Genomic DNA, 24192 nt, shown 5'->3' with positions numbered 1-24192 from the left:
CAGATACTGTGGAATCAAAAAGCACCTTTTGCTTTTCTCGCTTACATACTCTTGCAAAGCTTTCAGATGTTACTCAGCTACATAGGTACACAAGATTTAATGCACATTGTTGGTATATCTTTAAGTTGGATTCAAATGGCCATTTTTCTCCAGTTATAGTAAATCGGATTTCTTTTTTACATATATGCCCATTAACCCCAGTTAAAATTTTGTTTGTTTTACTTGTTTGATGCTGATTGCATTGAGTGTAAGTCACTAGAGCTAATGGTAGAACTCTTAAAGCTTTGTCTGTTCCTGTTACTTTTACTAAATATTTTTCACCTGGCTTATTTTTAAAAACTGGGAAATAAAGTGCCTGTATCTTGTAAAACTTCATTTGTCTCCCTTGTTCACAGAAGTTCATTCACGTTCAACAGGAAAGGCAAAGTATACTTGAGTGTTTGGTGTCAGATATGGCTCCAGCTTCATATACATAGAAAGAAGGGAATGGGATGGCATCAACTCCATCCATCTTGTTGGAGTAGTTTTAAGTAAAATTTTCTGATTTGTTTGTGTTTTTTTGAACCATACTATTTAGTAAAATAAATATAATGAATGTCGTATACAAAATATTTAAATTATTATTTGATTTATTCTGATGATATAATCATGAAAAGTTGGAAGAAAGTAAAAACTACCCATAGTACTGTGATACAGTTACAAGGACTTAAGATTTTGTTTTGTATCATTCTAATTTTTTCAGCAACTGTATACATATATTTTACTGAGCTGAGATCAATTGTGACTAGTTTTGAATCTTGTGCTTTTGCTTTGTAAGATGTTATCTGCTTTGATAATCAGTTCATCTCATCCAATGGAGTCAGCATATTAGATATCACTTTTTATTGCTGTGAGTCTTAACATACGCACAACTTCAGTATTTTCTAGGAGTGAAAAAAAGGCCAGAAAACCAGGATGGCAGCAGAGTAGGAGGATCTTAGGCTTGTTTCCTCCCATGAACACAACTAGATAACTATCAGATCATGCTAAATAACTCAGAAATCAGCCTGAACACTGACAGAACAAGCTTCACAACTAAAGGTGTTAGGCAGTTAGTTAGGCATGAGTAAGGAGGAACAAAGGCCAGATTCTGGTCACACACTGGGAGACACCCCCCCACACACACACACACCAGGGTTAACAGCCACTCCCTCAGAGCCACTTTTAAGGGCTAACAGAACAGGAAAGGGGTAGCCACAGAGCTAGATCAAAAGCCACAGGGGACTTCCAAGAACAGAGCATGTGAACAAAAGGTGCCACTTGCCCTTCAGGTCACAGCAAAAGCTCATTAGAAATTCATAAATATACAATACATAAAAATATATGATATATCATGGGTAGGTGCATGTACAGAAGCCAAAATGTTATACAACTGATAGCTGTCAATCAAAGATGTCAATAGAAGCCAAATATACACATATACAAAGCTGGCTTAAAAAGATACAGCTGGAGCTTCTCCGTCCCATTGCCAGTCATGCTCTGGCATTTGCTCATTTTTGCTCTTGAAAGTGTACCATACTTATCTCCTCAATAAATTCTGGTTTCAGGTCTCCAATTCTTTGATGCATCATGGTCAAGAACCAAGTGACTTGGTGACAAAGGGAGAGAAGAGGCAACATTGAAGAAGTAGTGCATACATAACTGGCTTTTCTAACATAAAGAAGCAGCCAGAGGTTTAGACAAAATGCAAAGATGGAAGTGAAAGAACAAGATAAGGCCATGGTCAGAGATCTAAGTGAAACAGATATAAGTAACATGCCTGATGGAGAATTTAAAGCAACAATATAAGAATGCTTACTGAGCTTGAGAGAAGAATAGAAGACATCAGGGAGACCATTAGCACAGAGATAAAAGAGTTAAAAAAGAATCAACCAGAGGAGAATAATGCAATAAATGAGATTGGAAAGAGGCTTAATGCAATGACAGGAGGCTAGAGGAAGGAGACAAATGAATTAGTGACCTAAAAGATGAAATAATAGAAATTAATGAAACTAAACAAAAGAGAGAAAGAAGAACTATGCAACAGGAGGACAGACTTATGGAACTTATGTGACTCCATCACATGTAAAAACTTTCATATTACAGGAGTCCCAGAAGAAGAAGAAAAGAGAAAAGGGGGCACAAAGTTTATTTAAAGAAATAATAGCTGAAAACTTCCCTAATCTGGGGAAGGAAACAGACATCAAGATACAGGAGGCACAGAGAACTCCCATTAAAATCAACAACAGCAGACTAACGCCAAGACATATTATAATCAAATTTGAAAAATATAGGGGCACCTGGGTGGCTTGGTCAGTTAAGTTTCTGACTCTTGATTTTGGCTCAGGTAATGATCTCGTGGTTTGTGAGTTCAAATCCCGCATTGGGCTCCGTGCTGAGAGCACAGAGCCTACTTGCAATTCTCTCTTTCTCTCCATGCCACCCACCTCCCCCACACGTGCTTTTTCTATCTCAAAATAAATTAATAAATATTTTAAAAACCTAAAAAAATAAATTTGCAAAATATACTGATAAACAAAAAATCTTAAAAGCAGCAAGACAAGAGAGGTCCCTAACTTACAAGGGAAGACCCATAAGGCTAGCTGCAGATCTCTCCACAGAAACTTGGCAAGACAGAGGGGAGTGGCATCATTTATTCAAAGTGATAAATGGGAAATATATGCACCCAAGAATACTCTATCCAGCAAGGCTATTATTCAGAACAGAAGGAGAGATAAAGAGTTTCCCAAACAAAAATTAAAGGAGTTCATGATTACTAAGCCAGCTTTGCAAGAAATATTAAAGGGGACTCTTTGCATGCAAAGGAGAGACCAAAAGTGATAAGAAAGAAAGTATCAGAGAAAATTTCCAGCAACAATGACAAAACAAGTAATAAAATGGCAAGAAATACATATCTACCAATAATTACTCTGAATGTAAATGACTAAACATTCTAATCAAAAGACATAGGCTATCAGAATGGATTAAAAAAAAACAAGACCCATGTATATGCTGTCTATAAGATAATTCTTTTAGACCTAAAGACATCTGCAGATTGAAAGTGAGGGGATGGAGAAATATTTATCACACAAATGGATGTCAAAACAAAGCCAGAGTATCAACACTTATATCATACAAACTAGACTTGAAAACGATTGTAACGAGAGATGCAGAAGGGCACAATATGATAATAAAGGGGTCTACCTGACAAGAAGATATAATAATTGTAACTCTATGTACTCAATATGGGAGCACCCAAATATATAAAACAATTAATAACAAACATAAGTAACTCATTGATAATAATACAATGATAGTAGGGGATTTTAACACCCCACTTACATCAATAGACAGATCATCTAAATATAAAATCAACAAGGAAACAATGGCTTTGAATGACATACTGAACTAGAAGGACTTAACAGATATTTTCAAAACATTCCATCCTAACAGCAGAATACACATTCATTTCAAGTGCATGTTGGACATTATCCAGAATAGATCACATATTAGGTCACAAAACAGCCCTCAACAAATACAAAAAGACTGAAATCATACCATGCACCTTTTCTGATGACAATGCTGTGAAATCAGAAGTCAACTACAGGAAAAATTCAGAAAGACCACAAATACATGGAAGTTAAACAACATGCTACTGAACAATGAATGGATCAACCAGGAAATCATGGAAACAAATTGAATCAAGAACATAACAGTACAAAATCTTTGGGATGCAACAAAAGTGGTCCTAGGAGGGGAGTATATAGCCATATAGGCCTACCTCAAGAAGTAAGAAAAATCTCAAATAAACAACCTAACTCTACACCTAAAGGAGCTACACAAAGAACAACAAATGAAGCCTAAAGTCAGTGGAAGGAAGGAAATAATAGGGACAAGAGAAGAAATAAATGATGTAGAAACTAAAATATACAATAGAACAGATCAATGAAAGTAGGAGCTGTTTCTTTGAAAAAAAAATGATAAACCTCTAGCCAGACTTACCAAAAAGTAAAGAGAAAGGACCCTTGATTTCAGCTCAGGTCATCGTCTCATGGTTGTGGAATCGAGTTCCACGTCAGGCTCTGCACTGAGCATGAAGCCTCCTTAGGATTCTCTCCCTCCCTCTCCTTCTAGCCCTCTCCTGCTTGCATGCTCTCTCTCTCTCTTTCTCTCTTTCTCTCTTTCCCTCTCTCAAAAAATGAAAATGAATTTTAAAAAATTAAGAAAATAATAATAATTTTAAAAAGGAAAAGAAAAGAAAAGCACAGGCATCAGAAGCCTAGACTTCAAGTTATATTACAATGCTATTGTGATCAAAACAGTAGGGCACTGGCATAAAAACAGACACATAGATCAATAAAACAGCATAGAAAACTCATAAATGAGTTTTATGGTCAATCAACCTCTGGCAAAGCAGGAAAGAATTTCCAATGGGAACAAATTGTGTTGGGAAAACTGGGCAGCTACATGCAAAAGAATGAAACTGGGCCACTTTTTTACACCATACACAAAAATAAATTCAAAATGGATTAAAGACCTAAGTGTGAGACCTAAAACCATACAAATCCTAGAAGAGAACAGAGGGAGTAACTTCTTTGACATTGGCTGTTGCAACTTTTTTCTCACTATGTCTCCTGAGGCGAGGAAGACAAAAGTAAAAATAAACTATTGGGACTTCATCAAAATAAACATCTTCTGCACAGTGAAGGAAATGGTCAACAAAACTCAAAGGCAACCTACAGAGTGGGAGAAGATATTTGCAAATGACATACCTGTAAAGGGTTAATATCCAAAATATATAAAGAACTTACACAACTCAATACCACAAAAATGAACAATCCAATTAAAATATAGGCAGAAGGCATGAATAGACATTTTTCCAAAGAAGGCATACAGATGGCTGACAAACACATGAAAAGATGATCAACATCACTCATCAGGGAAATACAAATCCAAAGTACAATGAGGTAGCACCTCACACCCATCAGAACGGCCAAAATTAACAACACAAGAAAAACCAGGTGTTGGCGAGGATGTGGTAAAACGTGAACCCTCCTGCAGTGTTGGCGGGAATGCAAACTGGTGCAGCCACTGTGGAAAACAGTATAGAGGTTCCTCAGAAAGTTAAAAACAGAACTATCCTATGGTCCAGCAATTGCACCCTATTAGGTATTTACCCAAAGAATACAAAAACAGTAATTCAAAGGGATACATGCACCCTGATGTTTCATAGCAGCATTATCTACAATAGTCAAAGTATGGAAACAGCCCAAGAATACACTGACTGATGAATGGATAAACAAGAGGTTTTATAGATAGACAGATAGATAGATAGATAGATACATACATACATACATACACACATACATAGACAGACAATGGAATATTACTCAGCCATAAAAAAGAAAGAAATCTTGCCATTTGGAAAGACATGGTTGGAGCTAAAGAGTTATTATGCTAAATGAAATAAATCAGTCAGAGAAAGATAAATACCATATGATTTCATTCATATGTGGAATTTAAGAAACAAAACCAATGATCATAGACGAAAAAAGGAGAGAGGCAAACCAAGAAAAGGACTCTTAACTATAGAGAAGAAACTAATGGTTACCAGAGGGTAGGTAGATTGGGTATGGGTTATATAAATGATTGGAATTAAGGAGTACACTTGTGAAGAGCACCAGGTATTACATGAAGTGTTGAATTACTGTATTGGACAGCTGAAACTAATATTACACTGTATGGTAACTAACTGGAATTTAAAAAAAAAAACTAAGAAATAAAGAAAAGCTTACCCAAGAAAATGTAACATTTCCCATATTATAGATGTGGCCTCAGAAAAAAATACGTCTCAGGTTTAACTGTGATTGCTAGGGTACAGGCAATATTTCCACTGCTTTGTAAATTTGCATTAGTAGAGCATTTAATTTCATTGTAATTATTTAGAACATGAAGTATGGGGACGTGAAAGTTTAAAATAAGATTTGTTCTAATTGTTTCATTTAGAAAATATTAAATTTACTAAATATTGAAATAATGCGATTGGCAATGTAACTGGAAGTTCAATATACTATTAATTAAAAACCTCATTAATTTTGGCTTACATTTTAATTGTTCATTACCTTAACCAATTATAGACATAAACGAAACTGATAACATTTTACCTATTTTCATAATAATGACCAAACAATCATAATACTATTCTGGCATCATATCTTCTTAACTACCTGGTTACTACTCAAATTTTACCCAAAAGCCCCAGTTTCTGGGATGAATACTGGAAGATCTGTACATCTAAAACAATGCTTTTCTTTTCAATATAATAATAGTTTTATAGCTGTGTGCCTTATTTCCTCACAGCCTTAAAACTATTCAAGAGGATTAGGTAGGTGTAAGTTGGATTATAGAACCTTTACAGCTACAGTAAAAATTTGAATTTTCCTAGAAGTAATGGGAAGCCACTGACATAAGTAGCATTGATTTAATATATTAATGATAATTTGAAACACTTTAAAGCTTTGTTCAAGTTTTAAATGAATAAATTTGTAAAGTTTCAAAAAAATTTTTACACCTATTATCTCATTTTATCTTCACAGTCATAGTAGGAAATAAGCAAGTATTCTCATTTGTGATTAACTCATAGATTTACTTATTTAAGTATGGAAAATGTGCTATCAATATGAAGATTCCCCACATTTCAATGTCAAAACTTTCTCTTTTTTGGAGGGTTGGATGAGTTAGCAATGTTAGATTTTCTGAGAGGCTATACTTTTTTTTAAATCACAAATTTCCCCTTCTTACTTCAAAAACAAACAAAAAAAGGTAAACCATTAAGTAGAAGGCTTATGCAGTGACTTAAAGCTGTTGCTCAAAATGGGTAGTACATTTTGGGATGCCTGGGTGGCTCAGTTGGTTAAGCATCTGACTCATGATTTCAGCTCAGGTCATGATGTCACAGTCATGGGATTGAGCCCCATATCAAGCTCTGTTCTGATGGTGAGGAATCTGATTGGGATTCTTTCTCTCCCTCTCTCTCTGCCCCTCCCCTGTTCTCTCTCTCTCAAAATAAATAAACGTTAAAAAAATGGGTAGTACATCTCAATGACAGGTGCTAATCTCATTAATATTCTGTACTACTACAGAAAAGCACAGCGTAGAGATATAGTAATAAAAGATACAAGCTGTAATTATAGTACTTCAGTAAACTATGGAACATAAGAGTTCGTAGATGGGAAAAGAAGAGACAATGCAGTTGAAGGGATCAGGGCAGAAGTAGTACAGAGGTGGGGGCTGAAGAATGAGAATCTCATATGTAAAAGAGCCAAAGTAGAGACTGGAAAATATCCTAGAATGGCAGCTAGTTCTTACCAGATACCAAAAGAACTACATGCATATACGTATACATACAATACAGTTCATTTTACCAAGTCTAGTTTTCAAAGAGACTTTTATAATTAAAAGTTATCCTCCAACCTCCACATACTTTAAAAGAAACAAAACAAGTTTACAGTTCTAAAGCCATAGTTAAGGGTGTTGTGGGTTAAAAATTGTATGTATACTAATTCACAGTACATACAGATGTCCATTGTATTTGAACCATTGTAAAAACTGAGCTGTATAACATGATTTTATAATATCTTAGAGGATTTTTTATCTTTTGATATCCATGTGCAACTTCTATTCACATTAAAACAGATTTGTGCTCACCAATAGATGGAGCTATACATATATAGGCAATATCGAATTTGAAGAATAACACAAAACACTTTTTTGTGCCATGGCACTCAAGAAAGTTGAACTGATGTTTGCACAATGCATAACAATCACTTGATCCACATACACAAAAAAAAGCAGCTGCTTTATAGGCTTAATCATGCTACATAATGCTGAGGATAGAACATGATAAATACCATGGCCAATTGAAACTGCATAAGCAATTTTAGCAAGTACAATGTAAGACATACAGCATCACTCAATGCCAACTATTTTCACAAGTAATGGTGAGAGGTGCTAACCCAGGGCATAATGGGCCCCTCTAAAGAGCACCATGGGGGAATTCATTCAGATATTGGTCCTCTCATCCTTTGTTTCTCTGACTACAGCCCTCACTCCATGCTTGTCCTTTGAGTGGGGATTTAGTTAGATGAAATTCTTTCAGATTACAGTGGGAATTGTTTTGTTAAAAGCCTGGTAGCCAATTGAAAATACTACTTTCTCCAACCCCTCCCCAACAATCTTCCTTTTGAATGACCATCAGTTGTTTCACAAGATAAAAAACATTTATATTGTGTAAAGTTGTTTACCTGGTAGTTAGCCAGGAAATATTATTTATATTACTTTAATTACAAAAATCATAAAATAAAATGCATATGCAATAAAAAAATTATGCAACAAATACTTATTTTCAAATTGCCTTGGTATTGTTTATGGAATGGTTTGGCCTAAAGCAGTTATTAAAACCAAATTTGAATGCTATTATAAATAGGTATACGCTTTCCTTACATAACCCATATTTATATTATCAATAAAAGCTGGGACTTAAAGTTTGCAGTAATAACTTTGTGGAGGAAGCAGGGCAAATTTATTATCTGTGATCCCTTCTTTATCTCTCCCTATTATATCTGGGATAACTCTGTAGTACTTAGGTTATATGACTAAATCTTATTAGTGGAGGGTTTTTCTATTTTAAGCACAAATCTGGCATTTAAAAATTCCAAAGTAAAAAATTAACATAGAAAATTTCAGGAAATTAAGCAAATTAAGAGATACTGTTAATAGCATGCAGTGCTGTCAAAGGACTAATAACCCCAGTTAAATAGTGTCAGGAATGAGTAGATTTTTGAAAAGTAGATACTAAAGTAAGGGAGACAGTTAATGTCAAAGCATAAAAGATATTTAAAGCACAATAGCTATTATATTGAGCCATCAGTCCTTTGATTATTGTTTTATCATTTGTACAGTTGACACAGCTGGGTACAAATAGCAGTAAAAATATATGAGGTTTTTAAATTATAAGCTTGCACCAGTGCTAATCACGAAGCATAACCAGTGCAAGTATAATGAAGATTAATTTCCAAATTAATGCATTTATATGTTTCAAAATTAGCTTCTTTAGGAAAATAAAAATGATAAAAAGTGTCAATGATATATAATGTTTTCAAAGCAGGCTTTTTTTTATTTTAAAACTTTATTTTTCCTTCCATGAATGCTTAAGAAGAAGGTAGTCCATAATATAAATTATTCATGTGAAGTCTGTTTTAATTAGCCAAAGAAGAGTCATAAACATGAGAAAAAAGAATTTTTTAATTTTGTTACTTTAGAAGGAGAAACTTTTATACCACAACAAAATATTAGTTCCCTTGTTCTTCTGATGCAGAATCCTGACATTAAAGGAGTTAGAAGAGTAGAACCCTTAGGGGTACATATTAAATTCTTGCTTGAATAATGAAGATGTAGTTCTGTGCAATCTAAAATTAATTTAAAGCTAGTGAAAAGAAGTAATATTGTACTATCTCTTTTTGTTCTCTCCTATTCAAATTTAACAAGTGGTGGCCACTTTCAGGAGGACAGCATGCACAAAAGATTCAAATTAGATGTCAAAGTTGAATAAGCCAAGTTTGCTTTCTTCTATTATTTGAATGAGATTTAACTAATTTGTTCAATAACCTATTTTTTGGGGAAAGTTATCATCCTCACTTTGGCAGCACATACACTAAAACTGGAAAAATACAGAGAAGACTAACATGGCCCCTGCACAAGGATGACACACAAATTCGAGAAACTTATTTTCTTCTCAGTAAAACTTAGAGTTCTATAGAATGAACTTCAAAAGCAGTGACCATTTCATAAAGTGTGCAATTCAGATCGAAAACAAATAAGATGGGAAATGAAAGTGGAAGAATCACATAAAAGAAATGTGTTAGGGGGAGGGGACTAAACAAGGCAACCTTCAGCAAAGTCCTTTCACTCTCTGTTCCAAATGCAAGTCAAATAAGACCTTTTCATGTGAAGCGATGTAGTCCTATGACCAAAGTATCATGAAAAATGTACCAGTGGCTTGTTCTCATTTTAGCTGCATTTTTGACATCTTATGGCCTGTAGAGATACTCTTTGTATCACATACACAAGTAACAAATGCACTGTATGTCATCTTTAAAGATCATGTTACTGGGACTGTATTCATACAGCCCTTTTTTGGGGGTTGTTTTCCTGATAGGAACGATTGATTTGTAATTATTCATTTATACTCTCTTGTCCACTCCTCATTATTCCTACAAGCTGCAGAGTCAACCATAGTGAAATAAGTTAACAAAGAAACAATGCACTTTAGAAAACATGATGGAAACATTCACATCATTTAGAGAAAAATCCCAGGAATAAAAGAGCTCAGGTCTACCTTAAAGCAGGAACTTCCCTGCAGAGAGAAATGGGAAGAAACAAAGGCACACGCTACTGCAGCTGCATTATTTCTGAAGTAGAACACTCAGAAAAGGCCACAAGCTATTCATGTTTCTAGAAACATTATGTTAATTCCTCTGCAAATGATTTAGCAGCTTAGTGGAAAGAAGTAGCACATGGAGAGGTTGCGGCAAGATGGCGGCTTAGGAGGACGCTGGGCTCACCACACGTCCTGCTGATCACTTAGATTCCATCTACACCTGCCTAAATAACCCAGAAAACCGCCAGAGGATTAGCAGAACGGAGTAGCCGGAGCCAAACGCAGACGAAAGGCCCACGGAAGAGGGTAGGAAGGGCGGCGAGGCGGTGCGCGCTCCACGCACTGGCGGGAGGGAGCCGGGGCGGAGGGGCGGCTTGCCGGCCAAGCAGAGCCCCCGAGTCGGGCTTGCAAAAGCGGAGGGGCCAGGCGGACTGTGTTCCGACAGCAAGCGCGACTTAGCGTCTGGGAGGTCAGAAATTAACAGCTCTGCTCAGAAAGAGGGAAGGCTGGAGGACAAAGGGAGGGAGAGATGCTGAGCCCCCTGACAACAGAGCTCAGTTTGGTGGGGAACAAAGGCGCTCGCCAGCGCCATTTCCCCTGCCCATCCCCCAGCCGAAATCCCAAAGGGAACCGGTTCCTGCCAGGGAACTTGCTCGCTCCGCGCAAACACCCAACTCTGTGCTTCTGCGGAGCCAAACCTCCGGCAGCGGATCTGACTCCCTCCCGCTGCCACAGGGCCCCTCCTGAAGTGGATCACCTAAGGAGAAGCGATCTAAGCCTGCCCCTCCTGCCCCCGAGCACCTTGCCTACCCACCCCAGCTAATACGCCAGATCCCCAGCATCACAAGCCTGGCAGGGTGCAAGTAGCCCAGACGAGCCACACCACCCCACAGTGAATCCCGCCCCTAGGAGAGGGGAAGAGAAGGCACACACCAGTCTGACTGTGGCCCCAGCGGTGGGCTGGGGGCAGACATCAGGTCTGACTGCGGCCCCGCCCACCAACTCCAGGTATACACCACAGCACAGGGGAAGTGCCCTGCAGGTCCTCACCACACCAGGGACTATCCAAAATGACCAAGCGGAAGAACTCCCCTCAGAAGAATCTCCAGGAAATAACAACAGCTAATGAGCTGATCAAAAAGGATTTAAATAATATAACAGAAAGTGAATTTAGAATAATAGTCATAAAATTAATCGCTGGGCTTGAAAACAGTATACAGGACAGCAGAGAATCTCTTGCTACAGAGATCAAGGGACTAAGGAACAGTCACGAGGAGCTGAAAAACGCTTTAAACGAAATGCATAACAAAATGGAAACCACCACAGCTCGGCTTGAAGAGGCAGAGGAGAGAATAGGTGAACTAGAAGATAAAGTTATGGAAAAAGAGGAAGCTGAGAAAAAGAGAGATAAAAAAAATCCAGGAGTATGAGGGGAAAATTAGAGAATTAAGTGATACACTAAAAAGAAATAATATACGCATAATTGGTATCCCAGAGGAGGAAGAGAGAGGGAAAGGTGCTGAAGGGGTACTTGAAGAAATCATAGCTGAGAACTTCCCTGAACTGGGGAAGGAAAAAGGCATTGAAATCCAAGAGGCACAGAGAACTCCCTTCAGACGTAACTTGAATCGATCTTCTGCACGACATATCATAGTGAAACTGGCAAAATACAAGGATAAAGAGAAAATTCTGAAAGCAGCAAGGGGTAAACGTGCCCTCACATATAAAGGGAGACCTATAAGACTCGTGACTGATCTCTCTTTTGAAACTTGGCAGGCCAGAAAGAATTGGCAAGAGATTTTCAGGGTGCTAGACAGAAAAAATATGCAGCCAAGAATCCTTTATCCAGCAAGTCTGTCATTTAGAATAGAAGGAGACAGAAAGGTCTTCCCAAACAAACAAAAACTGAAGGAATTTGTCACCACTAAACCAGCCCTACAAGAGATCCTAAGGGGGACCCTGTGAGACAAAGTCCCAGAGACATCACTATAAGCATAAAACATACAGACATCACAATGACTCTAAACCCGTATCTTTCTATAATAACACTGAATGTAAATGGATTAAATGCGCCAACCAAAAGACATAGGGTATCAGAATGGATAAAAAAACAAGACCCATCTATTTGCTGTCTACAAGAGACTCATTTTAGACCTGAGGACACCTTTAGATTGAGAGTGAGGGGATGGAGAACTATTTATCATGCGACTGGAAGCCAAAAGAAAGCTGGAGTAGCCATACTTATATCAGACAAACTAGACTTTAAATTAAAGGCTGTAACAAGAGATGAAGAAGGACATTATATAATAGTTACAGGGTCTATCCATCAGGAAGAGCTAACAATTATCAATGTCTATGCACCGAATACCGGAGCCCCCAAATATATAAAACAATTACTCATAAACATAAGCAACCTTATTGATAAGAATGTGGTAATTGCAGGGGACTTTAATACACCACTTACAGAAATGGATAGATCATCTAGACACACGGTCAATAAAGAAACAAGGGCCCTGAATGAGACATTGGATCAGATGGACTTGACAGATATATTTAGAACTCTGCATCCCAAAGCAACAGAATATACTTTCTTCTCGAGTGCACATGGAACATTCTCCAAGATAGATCATATACTGGGTCACAAAACAGCCCTTCATAAGTTTACAAGAATTGAAATTATACCATGCTTACTTTCAGACCACAATGCCATGAAGCTTGAAATCAACCACAGGAAAAAGTCTGGAAAACCTCCAAAAGCATGGAGGTTAAAGAACACCCTACTAACGAATGAGTGGGTCAACCAGGCAATTAGAGAAGAAATTAAAAAATATATGGAAACAAACGAAAATGAAAATACAACAATCCAAACGCTTTGGGACGCAGCAAAGGCAGTCCTGAGAGGAAAATACATTGCAATCCAGGCCTATCTCAAGAAACAAGAAAAATCCCAAATACAAAATCTAACAGCACACCTAAAGGAACTAGAAGCAGAACAGCAAAGGCAGCCTAAGCCCAGCAGAAGAAGAGAAATAATAAAGATCAGAGCAGAAATAAACAATATAGAAACTAAAAAAACTGTAGAGCAGATCAACGAAACCAAGAGTTGGTTTTTTGAAAAAATAAACAAAATTGACAAACCTCTAGCCAGGCTTCTCAAAAAGAAAAGGGAGATGACCCAAATAGATAAAATCATGAATGAAAATGGAATTATTACAACCAATCCCTCAGAGATACAAACAATTATCAGGGAATACTATGAAAACTTATATGCCAACAAATTGGACAACCTGGAAGAAATGGACGAATTCCTGAACACCCACACGCTTCCAAAACTCAATCAGGAGGAAATAGAAAGCTTGAACAGACCCATAACCAGCGAAGAAATTGAATCGGTTATCAAAAATCTCCCAACAAATAAGAGTCCAGGACCAGATGGCTTCCCAGGGGAGTTCTACCAGACGTTTAAAGCAGAGATAATACCTATCCTTCTCAAGCTATTCCAAGAAATAGAAAGGGAAGGAAAACTTCCAGACTCATTCTATGAAGCCAGTATTACTTTGATTCCTAAACCAGACAGAGACCCAGTAAAAAAAGAGAACTACAGGCCAATATCCCTGATGAATATGGATGCAAAAATTCTCAATAAGATACTAGCAAATCGAATTCAACGGCATATAAAAAGAATTATTCACCATGATCAAGTGGGATTCATTCCTGGGATGCAGGGCTGGTTCAACATTCGCAAATCAATCAACGTGATACATCACATTAACAAAAAAAGAGAGAAGAACCATATGATCCTGTCAATCGATGCAGAAAAGGCCTTCGACAAAATCCAGCACCCTTTCTTAATAAAAACCCTTGAGAAAGTCGGGATAGAAGGAACATACTTAAAGATCATAAAAGCCATTTATGAAAAGCCCACAGCTAACATCATCCTCAACGGGGAAAAACTGAAAGCTTTTTCCCTGAGATCAGGAACACGACAAGGATGCCCACTCTCACCGCTGCTGTTTAACATAGTGCTGGAAGTTCTAGCATCAGCAATCAGACAACAAAAGGAAATCAAAGGCATCAAAATTGGCAAAGATGAAGTCAAGCTTTCGCTTTTTGCAGATGACATGATATTATACATGGAAAATCCGATAGACTCCACCAAAAGTCTGCTAGAACTGATACAGGAATTCAGCAAAGTTGCAGGATACAAAATCAATGTACAGAAATCAGTTGCATTCTTATACACTAACAATGAAGCAACAGAAAGACAAATAAAGAAACTGATCCCATTCACAATTGCACCAAGAAGCATAAAATACCTAGGAATAAATCTAACCAAAGATGTAAAGGATCTGTATGCTGAAAACTATAGAAAGCTTCTGAAGGAAATTGAAGAAGATTTAAAGAAATGGAAAGACATTCCCTGCTCATGGATTGGAAAAATAAATATTGTCAAAATGTCAATACTACCCAAAGCTATCTACACATTCAATGCAATCCCAATCAAAATTGCACCAGCATTCTTCTCGAAACTAGAACAAGCAATCCTAAAATTCATATGGAACCACAAAAGGCCCCGAATAGCCAAAGGAATTTTGAAGAAGAAGACCAAAGCAGGAGGCATCACAATCCCAGACTTTAGCCTCTACTACAAAGCTGTCATCATCAAGACAGCATGGTATTGGCACCAAAACAGACACATAGACCAATGGAATAGAATAGAAACCCCAGAACTAGACCCACAAACGTATGGCCAACTCATCTTTGACAAAGCAGGAAAGAACATCCAATGGAAAAAAGACAGCCTCTTTAACAAATGGTGCTGGGAGAACTGGACAGCAACATGCAGAAGGTTGAAACTAGACCACTTTCTCACACCATTCACAAAAATAAACTCAAAATGGATAAAGGACCTCAATGTGAGACAGGAAACCATCAAAACCTTAGAGGAGAAAGCAGGAAAAGACCTCTCTGACCTCAGCCGTAGCAATCTCTTACTCGACACATCCCCAAAGGCAAGGGAATTAAAAGCAAAAGTGAATTACTGGGACCTTATGAAGATAAAAAGCTTCTGCACAGCAAAGGAAACAACCAACAAAACTAAAAGGCAACCAACGGAATGGGAAAAGATATTCGCAAATGACATATCGGACAAAGGGCTAGTATCCAAAATCTATAAAGAGCTCACCAAACTCCACACCCGAAAAACAAATAACCCAGTGAAGAAATGGGCAGAAAACATGAATAGACACTTCTCTAAAGAAGACATCCGGATGGCCAACAGGCACATGAAAAGATGTTCAGCGTCGCTCCTTATCAGGGAAATACAAATCAAAACCACACTCAGGTATCACCTCACGCCAGTCAGAGTGGCCAAAATGAACAAATCAGGAGACTATAGATGCTGGAGAGGATGTGGAGAAACGGGAACCCTCTTGCACTGTTGGTGGGAATGCAAATTGGTGCAGCCGCTCTGGAAAGCAGTGTGGAGGTTCCTCAGAAAATTAAAAATAGACCTACCCTATGACCCAGCAATAGCACTGCTAGGAATTTATCCAAGGGATACAGGAGCACTGATGCATAGGGCCACTTGTACCCCAATGTTCATAGCAGCACTCTCAACAATAGCCAAATTATGGAAAGAGCCTAAATGTCCATCAACTGATGAATGGATAAAGAAATTGTGGTTTATATACACAATGGAATATTACGTGGCAATGAGAAAAAATGAAATATGGCCTTTTGTAGCAACGTGGATGGAACTGGAGAGTGTGATGCTAAGTGAAATAAGCCATACAGAGAAAGACAGATACCATATGGTCTCACTCTTATGTGGATCCTGAGAAACTTAACAGGAACCCATGGGGGAGGGGAAGGAAAAAAAAAAAAAAAAGAGGTTAGAAGGGGAGAGAGCCAAAGCATAAGAGACTGTTAAAAACTGAGAACAAACTGAGGGTTGATGGGGGGTGGGAGGGAGGAGAGGGTGGGAGATGGGTATTGAGGAGGGCACCTTTTGGGATGAGCACTGGGTGTTGTATGGAAACCAATTTGTCAATAAATTTCAGAAAATAAATAAATAAATAAATAAATCTAAAAAAAAAAAAGAAAAAAAAAAAAGAAAAATTGAAATGCAAAAAAAAAAAAAAAAAAAAAAAAAGAAGTAGCACATGGAGGAAAAAAAAACCCACAATAATCATGAAATAAGAGCATTGCACAGACATTTGCTTAAACTAATATTAGAAAGAAAATATTTCAGAAATTGTTGCCTCTAATAATCTCATACCCTAAGGCTAGAATAAAAGGTCATAGCTAATTGGTACAAAAGCAGGTTTGGTCACACAGGAAGTAAAATTCTGTGATTAATCCTACCCAACCACCGTTCTTTCTACCTTCAATTATGCCAGGACATGTACCACCTGTTATAGAACCAGAAAAGAAGCTGAAAGAAGCCATACTTCAATATCCAGCTTTGGGGCACCTGGGTGGCTCAGTCGTTGAGCTTCTGACTTCAGCTCAGGTCATGATCTCACGGTTTGTGAGTTAGAGCCCTATCTCAGGCTTGCTTCTGTCAGCACAGAACCATCTTTGGATCTTCTGTGCCCCTCTCTCTCTGCCCTTTCCTTGCTTGCGCTCTCTCTCAAAAATAAATAAATCTTTGAAAGAAAAAAAAACGAGCTTCTTTCCCACTTTAACAAAACTTGCCATATTTAACTTTTATAGTCAAATCATCTAGGAAAACAAAACCTATTTGATTGTCAAGAATTGAATTTAAGTCGTTTAAAAAGTTATCTATAATGCATAATAAAAATGCTTTCACAAGACTTGATTAAAAATCATGATTGATAAAAGATGCTATTTTCTAAGGGCTATGCTTTGGTTTAAATAAACAGATAAATTCACACAGAGTCAATTTTACTGGAGTTAGCCTCCAAGTTAAACAAAAAGTGAATGAACAGAGTTTCATGTTTTCAAAACATTAGAGAAAAATTAGCATATCAATGCAAGACAAGTATTTTTTAAAAATATTTTGGTGTACATGTCTTAAGAATAAAGATTTCTCCTTAGAGTGGAACGTAATTAAAACCTATTTCAGTAAAATCTAGTATATTATTTGAATGAATTTGGAGAGATAAAAAAGTTTTTAAAGTACTAAACCTGCCAAACTACTCTACTTATTGAAGTATCCAACTCTCCTCTTTATTGAACATGTTTATACCTGTCAAGCTGTAATTAATTATCCATTGTGGTCTGAGGAATTTTTATGAAAAGGTATTTTTCTCTTTAGGTTTTTTTTTTTTTTCAGAGTATATACTTTCTGAGAGCCAAAAAAAAAAAAACATGTAGTCATTTCACAACTGTCTATACTAACTGATGAAATAATTTACAGCTATACAAAAGGTTTACCATTTGTTCGATACTTTACTCACTACCAGGAGCACTTATAAATTCTAGCAGTGATGATATCATAATTCCAAAAAGTCTAAGAACCAAGAGTCCATCTAGGAACTTTACTTGGTCCCTTTGAAATGCCCTTCAATGACCCCTCTCTGACATCAAGACCTAAACAATTTTGCATAAAGTAAGACAGGATTTATTTGGAACAGTTAAATATTGTCAGTCCTGTTTGTTTTCCCACAAGAGACAGAATGCTCAGACTTAAGTAAGACAGACTTCAAATAATGTTGACACAATTATATTTCCTCATTTTTTCTACCAGTTTTTATTCCCCACAATTAATGTGTGGAATATCAGATTGGAGCAATGGTGGTGGGAAACAAAGATAAAACACAATTTTTTTGAAGCTACAGAAGGGAAGTAAGGAAAGTGGTGTACAAAGGGTCCCCGGACCACAAAGCACAGTAACTAGGAAAAAAAGTTAAGAAACTGGAAGCATAAGGATAATCTATAATGCATAGAATCTGTGTGGGCAGCATTCAACTTGACCATAATTATTTTTTCAGTGCTTTTCATCTTCCTCTGCCAGGAAGTTCTAAATGAACCATGCAAGTGATCAATACTATTTGTGGCAAGGGAAAAAAAATATTCAAATTGCAAGATGTGATGTTTTTCTTCCCATTTGTCTTTTTTAATTTAATTTAATTTAATTTAATTTAATTTAATTTTATTTTATTTTATTATTTTAAAGATAACACATGTGAAGGGGGGAGAGGGGCAGAAGGGGAGAGAGAGAATCTTAAGCAGGCTTCATGCTCAGCATGGAACTCAGTGTGGGGCTTGATACCATGACCCTGGGAGTCTAAGTGAAGCTGAAATCAAGATTTGTACACTTAACCAACTGAACCACCCAGGTGCTCCCCCAATTTGTCTTTTCTAATCTGATCCCACTAGAATTAAACATTGAAAACATCCACTAATAATTTCCTAGAAACTTATTATGGTGGTTATTTCTAAATTTATTTTCTATATTGGATTATTATCTCAGTCACTAAAGATGGTCATCCTCTTGGTGCCTTCATGTTGTGGGTTTTTATGACTATTAACTGAACTTGTTTTAATGTTCTCTATAAGTGCATGAGAGTTCATTTAAATTTGGACCATAAAATGAAAACTATACATTAGAAAAATTCTTTCAAGAGAACTTTTTCTTTTCAATTCCAGCATGTTTCTTTGATTCCATCTATCTGTTGATGACAATAAAATGAAATCCACAATTATGTACAAAACATAGTCAATTTTCATTATCTCTGCCACTTATAGTAGTACTGGTATAGGCAACTGAAATGATGTCACAAATATAACTAAAATAAATATTGGGTTATCCACATGAAGTCAAACTGCTTATCCCTCTTGATACAAACTCCCCTTCATAGGTTGTTCCAAATATTTAAAGATCATCAGTTCATTAACAAACATGATAGACATGTACACCCTTGATCAATAGTGATATGGCTGCTAAAAATATGTTATTATAAATTTGCAATAAAGATGAAATCCATACATAATAGTATTAACTTCCTAAACAACAATATGAAAATGATTGTTTTTTGTGTTTTTTTCATTTCTTTGTGTCTGGTACATACATTGACTTTCTGAAACCACTGCAAAGTAGTGAATAATGTATGAAAAAAAATCCCTGTTCATTGCCCACAGAGTACTGTTTTGCCTTCTGTATACTGCATCTATGTGAGACAAACAATAGAACAGACCAAGAACCCTAGAAATCTCAAGCTAAAACTTTCCCAAGTGGAAAGGGAAAATATCACCCTGGATTCTAGAAGTCCCTCAAATAAACAGTTCAAATCCTTAAAATACTCATATATACTAGATAAAAACCCTTAAACTTCAGAAAGATCTGTTCTGAGTAAATCTGTGAGAAAGCTGAGAAAGCTATTAATTACTTACTGCTATGCTAAAGAGATTCACTAACTCCTGTCTACTTCTCCTGTTCTATAGAGCATATTTGCAGATTAATGAGAAGATATGTAAAACTTAAACAAAACGTTCTGTTTTTCCTATATTTCCTCTGGTAGTATTAAGAATTTTGTCCTTTAAGCATTAGGAGTAAAACAAACTGCGACTTGAAAATGACAAAAAGGTGGCATTCAAATGTAAGCACGAGGGATGTAAGAGTAATGACATATAATAATATTTTGTTTTTTATATAAACTCAGAATTTTTCTTTACTTGTCAAGCCTAAACATTACTAGTAGAAAGGTCATATGAAGGTAACATAGCCAGGACATTTAAGTTTGCCTATAAAATAAACTCAGCTTTAATGGAATTCCATTTACAGTGATGTAGAATGAAATTTCTATTTCTTTCATCCCCAAAATTTCAAACTTCAGAGATAGCTTCAGGTATAATATATTGAAAGGATTTAATGTAGATTTCTAATCTTTTTTGATAATTGTGAAGTTTTCAACAAATAGTTATCAAGAGTATATATTATATTGAGTAATGTGCTAGGTGGTAAAAATACATCATAATCTTTTAATAGTGAAACACAGTTATAAGCCTTGTAGTATCTTAACACTTTGCATCATCTATATCTTTAAGAGGGTAGACTTTGAGTGTAACCTTACATGGTTTTCTGGAATAGGTGAAACACTATATTAGGTTCAAGATCTCTGGGCCCATGTTTTTGCAAATGCAAACAATACCAATGGGTAATAATAATAATTAAAAAAAAACCTGAATCTCAAGAGAGTCCTATGGAGTTTTAAGATACTCACTGCTCTTTTCCTTTCTTCTTTTACCTTCTATTCCTCTCATTTTAAAGGACACAAGGAAAGGAACTACCAGGAGTAAGATTCAAATTAAATCTGAAGGTGTCCTCAGGTCTAAAATGAGTCTCTTGTAGACAGAAAATAGACGGGTCTTGCTTTTTTATCCATTCTGATACCCTATGTCTTTTGGTTGGAGCATGTAGTCCATTTACATTCAGTATTATTATAGAAAGATATGGGTTTAGAGTCATTGTGATGTCTGTAGGTTTCATGCTTGTATTGATGTCTCTGGTACTTTGTGGTCCTTGCAACATTTCACTCACAGAATCCCCCTTAGGATCTCTTGTTGCGCTGGTTTAGTGGTGATGAATTCCTTCAGTTTTTGTTTGTTTGGGAAGACCTTTATCTCTCCTTCTATTCTGAATGACAGACTTGCTGGATAAAGGATTCTCGGCTGCATATTTTTTCTGTTCACCACATTCAAGATTTCCTGCCATTCCTTTCTGGCCTGCTACATTTCAGTAGATAGGTCTGCCACTAGTCTTACCTGTCTCCCTTTATATGTTAGAGCATGTTTATCCCTAGCTGCTTTCAGAATTTTCTCTTTATCCTTGTATTTTGCCAGTTTCAGTATGATATGTCATGCAGAAGATCGAGAGTGTTATGCTAAGTGAAATAGGTCATACAGATAAAGACAGATACCATATGTTTTCACTCTTATGTGGATCCTGAGAAACTTAACAGAAGACCATGGGGAGGGGAAGGAAAAAAAAAGGTTAGAGAGGGAGGGAGCCAAACCATAAGAGACTCTTAAAAACTGAGACAAACTGAGGGTTGATGGGGGGTGGGAGGGAAGGGAGGGTGGGTGATGGGTATTAAGGAGGGCATCTGTTGGGACGAGCACTGGGTGTTGTATGGAAACCAATTTGACAATAAATTTCATATATAAAATAAATAAACAAACAAATAAATAAAAAGATTCAAATTAAAATACACAAGAGAGGTGTGTTCAAATGTTTCACAAAAATTAAAAGATGGGTGGAAGTACATTCATTTCCAGGTGAATCTAGCTACCTTTGGCCACTGTAGCAGCAGATGGAATTTGGCTGGAGAGGAAAGAGAGTTTACAAATTCTTATCCCTGTTTAGGAAAATACACAATAATATACTACTGAGTCCATATGAGAGAGATAAGCCCATAATCACAACCATCAATTAAAACAATTATTCCCCTTTCATTTTGAAAGCAATTAGTTTTCCAGAAAATTTAAGGTACTTATTACAGTCTGATGAATACCGTGTCGGTTAATGTAGTTACAAATGCACAATGTCTGCTCATATTAGAGTGGTGTCATGCACCTGACATATAGGGTTCCAATCATTTATTCCTGAATTGAGGGTTTATGAAAGAAGCAGGTGGTTGTGGGACCTTAACTACCAACATTACCATGCCTGTAAATTTTTGACATGTAATTAAAACTACCAAAGAAAATTTATTGCTGCATAATAATTTCTTGTCCTAACTTATTCCACATCCCAATGTCTAAAGGAAGCCTGGTAACTTCATACTGTCATTAAAAAATCAACTGAAACTGACCTTATCTCTTACTGGCCTGCAGAGATCACCCAAGAAGAAATGTGCAGCAGAGCTGATTATATTGTGCAGGAGAAGAGACAAGCAAAAGTGATTGAAATTTCTATAGAGAACATCATCAGTGCTTGCTTAGGACAATTTTGCATATAAATAGGGCATAAATGGTTTGTGTTCAATTTGTTCTCCAGTTGTTAAAGAATAATCAAGGACAGACCACATAGTAATCTTCTGTTTCTAGCTTCCCTAATGCAAACCTAAATCTTATCAATCAATACATGTGTATGGCTGTCCCAGACATAAAATATAATTTCCATAAATAAAAAGAAAACAAAAAAAACCCTATGTAATTAACTTAGGTATATGCTTTATCATAAAATTCACATTTAGTGATGAAAAAAAGATGACACTAAATGCCTTAAAGGGGCATCTGGGTGGCTCAGTTGGTTAAGTGTCTGACTTCAGCTCAAGTCATGATCTCACAGGTTGTGGGTTTGAGCCCTGCATAGGGCTTTGTGCTGACAGCTCAGACCTTGGAGCCTGCTTCACATCCTGTCTCCTCCCACCCCGTCCCCTGCCACTTACACTCTGTTGCTCTCTCTCAAAAATAGACATTTTTAAAAACAATGTCTTAAAAATTAATAGCATTTTAGAGGTCAATGAAATCTGGCTTCTACACCATTCTCACCCCAACCCCTAAACACACTCTTCTAAAACTATTTTTGCTAAAGTCACCAATGAATTCCTAATAGTTAAATCCAATGGATCCTTTCCATTCCTTATTTTACTGGTTCTCTTGGCTACACATGATGCTACTTGGCACTTTCTCTGTGAAAAGTAATAACACAGTAGCTTTTTTTCTCCTCACACCTCCATAACCAACCTATTCATGCTCTTTTTCATGTGTTCCAGCTTACGAACTAGTTCCATAAATTGGTGGCTTTCAACTTTTGTGGCACATTAAAATCACCACAAAAATTTATATATTTTTTTCATTTTATTTATTTTGGAGAGAGAGAGAGAGAGAGAGAGAGAGAGAGCACATGGCAGAAAGAATCCCAAGCAGCAGGCTCCATGCTCAGCGCAGAGTCCCATGCGGGCCTTGATCTCACGACCCTGGGTTCATGACCTGAACCCAAATCAAGAGTCAGATGCTCAACTGACTGAGCCAACCCAGGCACCCTCACCTGATAACTTTTAAAACATACCACTGCCCAGGCTCTGACTCTACAGATTTGTATTTAATTGGTTCATAGAGGAACTGGATGTGGCTATTTCTTAGAAGTTCCTTAAAGTGATTCCAGTGTGTCGCCAGGGGTGAGAATCAGTGCCACAAATGTTTGTTTTCTCCAGATTATCTTACCCACTCTTGTATATTTATCTATGACCTGAATGTTGATCAATTCTCCAAGATCCCTACTATTTACCTTTTAGTTACTGCCAAGAGGTACCAGGCTAACTAACACTACTGAGAACACTAAGTGGCTTGCCTAAGGATTATTTGATTTGCTACTTCTTCACCTCTTCCTTTCCTCATCTCAAGAAAATCATATATATACTAAGACCCACCCACTCCTGACTTTAATCACTTGCAAACCAGTTAATTTTAAAGTTGACAAAGATTTTCTGCAGATGGCCTCATCCTTTTTGTCTCTCTCCCCACATCTCCCCAGCTTTTACCCAGTTAACTTAAGAATACCTTTCTTTAACCTCCAATCTATTCTCTCTTTGTATGAGGCCACAAATGTCTTTCATTTTAACTTATGAGACTAGGCTCTCTGCATTAGATGACTATGAATCACATATCACACAATAAATGAGAAAGTGCTTGGCTAACTCTGTAAAAGCACTAGGCATGCTAAAATATTTGAACTATATCACATAGTATATGTTCAATAAATACAATTGAATTAAGAGGGGAAAAGTCCACGTATTTGTAAATGAAACTAGACATACTAATTT

The 24192-nt window shown here is 36.8% G+C and overlaps 1 protein-coding gene, 1 non-coding gene and 1 pseudogene across 2 annotated transcripts in view; 2 read left to right on the top strand and 1 right to left on the bottom strand.

The window, feature by feature from the left end:
• The window catches only part of LOC122477878, a 3942-nt pseudogene extending 1755 nt beyond the window's left edge, over positions 1-2187 (top strand).
• Positions 1-24192, bottom strand: part of DIAPH2 (diaphanous related formin 2) — a 1001003-nt gene that overhangs the window by 163260 nt on the left and 813551 nt on the right. The gene's annotated exons all lie outside the window — the stretch shown is intronic.
• LOC122478072 lies at positions 9707-9813 on the top strand. Its single transcript, XR_006295838.1, has one exon. It is a non-coding gene; the product is annotated as a U6 spliceosomal RNA (small nuclear RNA).

The sequence above is a fragment of the Prionailurus bengalensis genome, chromosome X (genome assembly GCF_016509475.1).
Source record: "Prionailurus bengalensis isolate Pbe53 chromosome X, Fcat_Pben_1.1_paternal_pri, whole genome shotgun sequence".
Lineage (NCBI taxonomy): Eukaryota > Metazoa > Chordata > Mammalia > Carnivora > Felidae > Prionailurus > Prionailurus bengalensis.
This window is presented reverse-complemented; position numbering and strand designations above follow the sequence as displayed.